This window comes from Dipodomys ordii, unplaced genomic scaffold (assembly GCF_000151885.1).
Source record: "Dipodomys ordii isolate 6190 unplaced genomic scaffold, Dord_2.0 Scaffold93, whole genome shotgun sequence".
In the NCBI taxonomy this organism is placed as follows: domain Eukaryota; kingdom Metazoa; phylum Chordata; class Mammalia; order Rodentia; family Heteromyidae; genus Dipodomys; species Dipodomys ordii.
Genome location: NW_012267309.1, coordinates 2,339,806 through 2,347,182, shown reverse-complemented (window position 1 = coordinate 2,347,182; position 7,377 = coordinate 2,339,806).

The window sequence follows — 7,377 nt, the reverse complement described above, 5'->3', positions numbered from 1 at the left end:
CTCTTCTTTTTTTTTCTCCCATAATTCTTTTTTATTGTTATTGGTGGTGGTTGTAGGGAACTCAGGGCTTGGGTACTATCCTTGAGCTCTTTTGCTAATGGCTATCACTGTATCAATTTGAGCCACAGCTCCACTTCCTTTATTCTGGTGGTTAATTGGAGATAAGAGTCTTGTGGCCTTTCCTAATCAGGCTGGCTCTGAACTATGATTCTCAGGTCTCAACCTCCTGGTTGAGGCCACCAGCATTTTACTCTCCCATAATTCTTAAATCAATTTTCTAGGCTTTTAAATAAATATTGACCTATACTATTTGGGTCCTTGCTTTCTGAATGAGATTGTTATTTTTCTCAAATTTAGAAAAATTAAACAAATTTTGCCAATATACTTTTTTAGCTCTCTTCTTATTGAAGATTAGGTGGCTATAGCTCTTTGGTTAATTTCTGGATCTTCAGTTCTATTCCATTGGTCCTCAGGTCTATTCTTGTGCCAGTACCAAGCTATTTTGATTACTATGGCTTTGTAGTAGTTTGAAATTTGGTATTGATATTCCTCCAGCATTGTTCTTTCTGCTAAGGATTGTTTTTGCTGTTTTGGGTCTTTTATTGTTCCATGTGAATTTTTGGGTTGCTTCTTCTATTTCATTGAAGAATGAGATTGGGATATTGCTAGGTATTGCTTTGAATTTGTAGATAGCCTTTGGCAGTATTGCCATTTTCAGAATGTTAATCTTCCCAATCCAGGAGCATGGGAGGTTTTTCCACTTCCTTAGTTCTGCTTTACTTTCCTTTTTCAGGTTTTTATAGTTTTCATCGTAGAGGTCTTTCACTTCTTCAGTTAATTCCTAGGTATTTTATTTTTTGTGGGGCTATTACAAAAGGAGTTTTTTCCTGATTTCAGCCACACTCTTCTGTGAGAGTCTTATCTCCTATTAACCACCAGAAAACCAAAAGTGACATTGTAGCTCAAGTGGTAGAGCACTTGCCTTGAGCTCAGGGACAGTGCTCAGACCCAGAGTTCAAGCCCCACAACTGACAAAAAAAAAAGTTCATCTCCAAGATCCTGCCAGGTGGTATTTAAGGGACGGGTAGGAAGGTTTCTCATAGTACACGAATATGTCCTACAGAGTAATCTTTCAAAGTAGATGTTGCCCATTTATTCTACAGTAGCTCCCACTGCCCACGCAGCTTGGGACGCCCTTGGACAGTTGCCTAGAGAACCTACAGCCTTCATTTTGAAGTCCTCCATGACAACAACTCTTCTCTCTTGAGAACAGCTATTTCTGAATTGATGGAAAGCCATCTGGATACAAGGTTAGTGAACATGGCTGATAATAAAAACAAAAATAAAACCCAGCCATTTCTGTTTTAGACTGAAAACTTAAAAAGGAAATTTTTGAGCACAGAAGTGTCAGGGACAGTGTTGGCTGCTTTTACCTATGTAGACTTATTTATCTTCCTCATTCTTTTGAACAATGTCTCTGTTTGGCTGAAAATGACATTAGCTCAGGCTCAGAGGACAGATGAAAGGCCTGACATGATGCTGTTTATAAGAAGTTGAGCCACGTGCCTGTGGCTCATGCCTGTGCCTGTGGCTCATGCCGGTAATCCTAGCTACTCCAGAGGCTGAGATCTGAGGATAATGGTTTGAAGCCTGCAGGGGCAGGAATGTCTATGACACTCTTATCTCCAATTTACCACTTGAACAAAAGCCCAATGACAGTGCCCAGGCCTTAAGTTCAAGCCCTAGGACCTGAAGAAAGAAAGAAAGAAAAAAAGAAAGAAAGAAAGGAAGGAAGGAAGGAAGGGAGGAAAGGAAGGAAGAAAGAAAGAAAAAAGAGGGGAAGAGAGAGGGGAAGGAAGGAAAGAAGAAAGAAAGAAAGGAAGAAAGGGGGAAGAAGGAAGGAAGGAAGGGAGAAAGGGGGGAGGAAGGAAGGGAGAAAGGGGGGGAGGAAGGAAGGAGGGAGGGAGGGAAAGAGAAAATGAGAGAGAGAAAGAGAGAGGGAGGGAGAGTTCAGATCCACACGTGTTTGGTCTGGCTCCAAGGTGCTGGTTCAATTTAGTGAGTTAGGATTGACAGGATTCCCATCTCTACCCTGCTGGGCAATATAACCTGGGGCAGAAGGCGTGGACCTTCCTCTTCATTTCTATTCAAGATTGTTGATGTACTTACCAGATGACACTGTGATGTTTACTTATGTTTGTCTCCCTTGAGCATCTTAGAAAAATGAACTGTTTTCTTCATGCCACTATCTCCAGTAGTAACCAATGTGTGCATATACTACTTGCTCAGTGAGTGTTGTCTTATTTTATTGATTGTACCCTGACTTTGGACATGGCCCATCTTCCCTATTGATCTCTGTAATCAGAGATTGGGGAAAATAGGAGGTATGTAAAGTCCTTCTAATACTGAAGAGTTAAATAAAACTCCTAAATACTTGGAGTGGTAGTACCAAGAATTCCCAAGCCATTACAGCTTCTTCAGAGAGGAACAGTTGATCCAACATCTTTCTTCTTGCCTTTTGATGCCAGCTTAAGACCCAAGAATTCTGAAACCCAAATGAGAAGCTCAGGAGTGGTGAGCTCAGGGTTTTTCCTGGTATGATGGAACTATTCTTATAGTTCCATTTGCCATATCAATGACCCTAGTTTTCAATTTAGTATGGGGAATAATCACGAGTGTTGGAGTATGTTTTTATTTGTTGTTGTTTTGGTCATCTCCCTCCCCATACTTGTCATTAACAGATTTCAGGAACCACGAAGGGGGGAAAATCATGAAGAGGGAAAAAAGTAAGTTACACATCAGTTGTTTGAAACATGAAATGTTATATGGTTACCATTTAAAGTGTGTGGAAATTAACCGATCTTTCCCACACTAATGCTGGGATATTATAGGCTTGAAGAACATCAGAACTTAGCTGCTGACATGATTCAAAGGTGTGATATGTTCAGTTATCTTCTTTTTTCTATGAAGTTCTAAAGTTCACAAGGTAACCATTGAGGGCTATGAGTTATTCTCTTCATTTGCATTCTCATATGGGAGCTAATAAGAGGAACCACAGGAAATCTCTTAGGACATCAAAAGCATTAACAGCATCAATCATTTGTAGAAGAAAGGCAGAGATCTGCTGATTAAGAAGACCTTTTATACCAATATCCTTATTTTAGTATGAAGAGTCAGGGACTTTTCTTACCCTTCCCTTTTTATCTTGGCAAATAGAATTAATGGAGGCCTTGAGGTAGAAGTGTTGAGAGTATACCTGCATCTCTGGCTGCAGTAGGGTGACTGTGGGGAGAAAGAGGCCTGAAATGCCAAGAAGTGTGGGAGAGTCTTTGGGGAAACCAAATGCCCTCGATTTTAGATAGGGAGGGAATGAGCAATCTAGCAATCAAGGGAATGCAGCCACCTCTGGCTGAGATATTAAACTGATAAAAGTATTTGTCAGCCAAGTATTTGAAGGCTTTATGCTTCACTAGTGCCAGAAATGAGATTTTATAGAAAATTGTGCCTACTGTTTTAAATGTAGTTGAGCTGGGTGCCAGTGGCACTGGTAATAGTTCACACCTATAAACCTAGATTGAGGTTATAAACCAGCCTGGATAAACAAATCTGAGAGATTCCTATTTCCACTTACCTAGTACAAAGCTGGAAGTGTAGGTGTGGTTCAAGTGGTAGAGTTCCAGCATTGACAGCATGAGGCCTTGAGTTAAAGCCCTGTACTGGTATGTATACACACAGTACAGTTGTCAGGGAAATTCTGTCTCACTATGATGCCACCTCAGGACTTTGCTGGAAGTTACCCCCACAAGTCAGATGGACCTAAGCTGATATGACATGACCTTGAGCTTCTCAGCCTTCAGAACTGTGAGCCAAGTAAGTCTTTATTCTTTATCAATTAAAAAAATGTGGAAACAAGAAAAAAACGGCCCTGAGTTCAAGCCCCAGTACAGACAATAAATAAATAAATTTTTAAAAATGTGGAGGGGCACTCATATCTGTGAAGAGTACAGAACTTTTTTTCTTGTCAGTTGTGGGGCTTGAACTCAGGGCTTGGGTATTGTCCCTGAGCCTCTTTGTGCTCAAGGCTCGTGCTCTACCACTTGAGCCACAGCACCACTTCTGTTTTTTTTTTATTTTTTTAATATTGTAAAGATACTATACAGAGGGTTACAGTTACATGAGTAAGGTAATGAGCACACTTCCTATTGAGCATTGTTACCCCCTCCATTGTTTTCCCCCTACCATCCCTTCCCTCCCTACTTCCCTGAGGTTCTTTTTTTTTTTTTTGATTGTGATTAAGTGATTACATATTTCCAGAATTTCACAGTATTGTGGAATAATGATGCTCTTTTAAAGTCACAAGTTCATTCTAACTTTCCTGGAGCAAATTGTCTATCACAGTCTATAACATATAACGGTCTACACATATACACCATACATGTGATCAGCAGCATGGGGATATTTAGTAGTGGTTTGACCAGAGGAGTGGGAGTTCTTTTACTTCTGGTTTTTAAGTGGTTAATTGGAAATAAGAGTCTCACAGGGACTTTTTTGCCTAGGCTGGCTTCAAACTGCTACCTTCAGATCATAGCTTCCTGAGTAGTCAAGATTACAGGCATGAGCCACTGGTGCTCGGTAAGTACAGGACTTTCATTTCATATAACTAAAGACAAGAAAAACAAACTTTCTAATTCTAGAATATCAAAAGCCCCCTAAATGAAACCCTTAAGATGATAGAAATAAGCATATACTTATCCAGGTAATTTGATAATCAATGAACAGATTAGGAATAGTGCTGGGTAAATATTACATGTGCAAGTCCCAAACAGGCCATGCTGTGCCCTCCATGGTCACAGAGTCCATATCAAGCTCTAGTTTGTGGTTTCTCTAACCTGTGCAAATAATTAAGTCTCTGTCATCTTACTTGAAAAACTGAGGACTGGAGTGACCAGTAAAAATAATAACAAACTGAAAACTCAGCAGGGAGGAGTGGCTCATGCCTACTACACGTAACTATTTAGGAGGCTGAGATCTGAAGATCACAGTCTGAAGCCAGAACACCCAGAACCAATTAACCAATTTAAAAATCTGGAAGTAGCCTGGCCCTGGTGGCTCACGCCTGTAGTCTTGCCTATTTGGGAGGCTGAGATCTGAGGATTGTGATTCAAAGCCAGCCTGGGCAGGAAAGTCCCTGAGACTCTTATCTCCAACTAACAACCAGAAAACTAGAAGTGGCGCTGTGGCTCAAGTGGTAGAGTGCTCGTCTTGAGCTGAAGAGCTGAGGGACAGTGCCCAGGCCCAGAGTTCAAGCCCTGTGACCAACAACAAAAAAGCTGGAAATAGAGCTATGGCTCAAGTAGCAGAGAACTAGTCTTGAGGGAGGGGGAAAAGTACAAGGGCAGTACCTTGGCCTTAAGTTCAAGCCCCAGGACTGGAACTGGAACAACAACAACAAAAACCCCAAAACAAACTAACAAAAAAACACAAGCCTGAAAATTCATCATCATTACTGTTAGTAAAAAAAAAAAAAGTTGAATTACTTTTTAAGCCCAATGCTTGTGGCACACACCCATAATCCCAGCTACTCAGAAAGCTGAGATATGAGGATAGCCGAGACAAGAAAATCTGTGAGACTAGTACCTCCAACTAACAACAACAACAAAAAGCTTGAAATGGAGACATGGCTCAAGCGATAGAGCACCAATCTTGAGTGGAAAATGCTAAGAATAGTGCCCAGGCCCTGATTTCAAAACCTAGACCAATGCAATTAACTAAATACATAAAATGAATTTTAAACTTTCAAAACTAGAATTGATCCTTATAATTATTATAGATTATATATCTATATATAACTGTATATGTATAATTATATATTAATTCCACATATATGGTTATATATAATATATAATATACATTATATAGTATAATGAATTATGTTAAAACAAAAGCCAGCAATTATTAAGCTTTTTTTAAAAAACAACCCAGAAGATAAATACTATTGATATCATCAATTTGCAGGTGATAAGAAGCAATGTTAGAAATGGTTAAGTAGTGTGTACTAGTGACTCATGTTTATATTCCTAACCACTCAGGAGGTTAAGATCTGAAGATCTAGGTTTAAAGGTAGGTTTGAAGCAAGCCATGGCAGACAAATCAGAGAGATGCTTATCTCCAATTAATCACCCCAAAGCTGGACGTGGTAGTGATGCCCATGTGGTAAAGTACCACATTTGAGCAGAAAAACCTAAAAACCCCAGAACTGGTCCCACCTCTCCTCAAAAAAAAAAATTAAATTTTAACAAGGTCATAGATAGAGTAGACAGATTTGATGTTCTGCTGCCAGAATATGCATTTATTTCCAAAATTTTGATGCTGGCACCTAAGTAAGTATTAAAAACAAAACAGTATACCTAAAAGAACGATGGATGAGAAGATATTTCACTGATAGAGGGCTTGTCTGCTTAATGTCCACCAAACCAAACCGAACAAACAAAAACACCCTGACCAAAATAACAAGTGAGGTAAACAGTGAGTGATGAAAACTACTGCTCAATGTTGCATACCTACCGTGGGTTCCAAGAGGAAATCTGGCTCTTCCTTGGGTGTTATTTAACCTGGCTCTAAAAAGCCAGGTAATCCTGGCTTTATTATTAAATGTATGCCTGTGTCAGAACTTGCTCGTTAAAAATTAAAAATAACTCCCCCAAACGCCTAGAGCATTGCTGTACATATTCCAGCCTGAATTTGACATCGTTCCAATACACCAAAGAGAACGGGCTTCTTTGGGTGTGCACGGACTAGTTGAAAGGGACGCCGGCCCCTGCCAGGACGGTCAGGTGCTCCGTCACAGGCTTGTGCAAAAAAAGAACTGATGGGCAGTCCAAAGTGAGCAAAGAACGCCACTTTCTTTCTCTCTCTCTCTCTCTCGTCTGTCGTGGGGCTTGAACTCTGGGCCTGGGCGCTGCCCCTCGGCTCCCCAGCTCAAGGCGAGCGCTCTCCCGCTGGAGCCACAGCGCCACTTCCCAGAGCGCTACTTTTTAAGATCCGTGGGAGCAGGCTGAAGAGCTCTCTCCTGCAGAACGTTTCACAGAAGACGCTCAAAGCACCAACTTTGTCTTCGGGTTAAAAAGCCGTCTCCTCGCGGACGTTCCTGGAGCAGCGCAGATCCATCCCTCGCTGAGGGGTGGCTCGGTCCCGGGTCGCACGCGGCGGGGAGATCCGCGGAACTCCCCGCGTTCCTTTGGGCCCATTCGCACCGGCAGGAAAGACTGCTGGACCCTCCCACTCCACAAAGTGTCTGGCCGTCATCCGTGAAACACAGAGCTGTCCCGCACTCCTCTCGCAGTGGAGGAGCCCGCCGGCACCTCCATCTCCATCCTC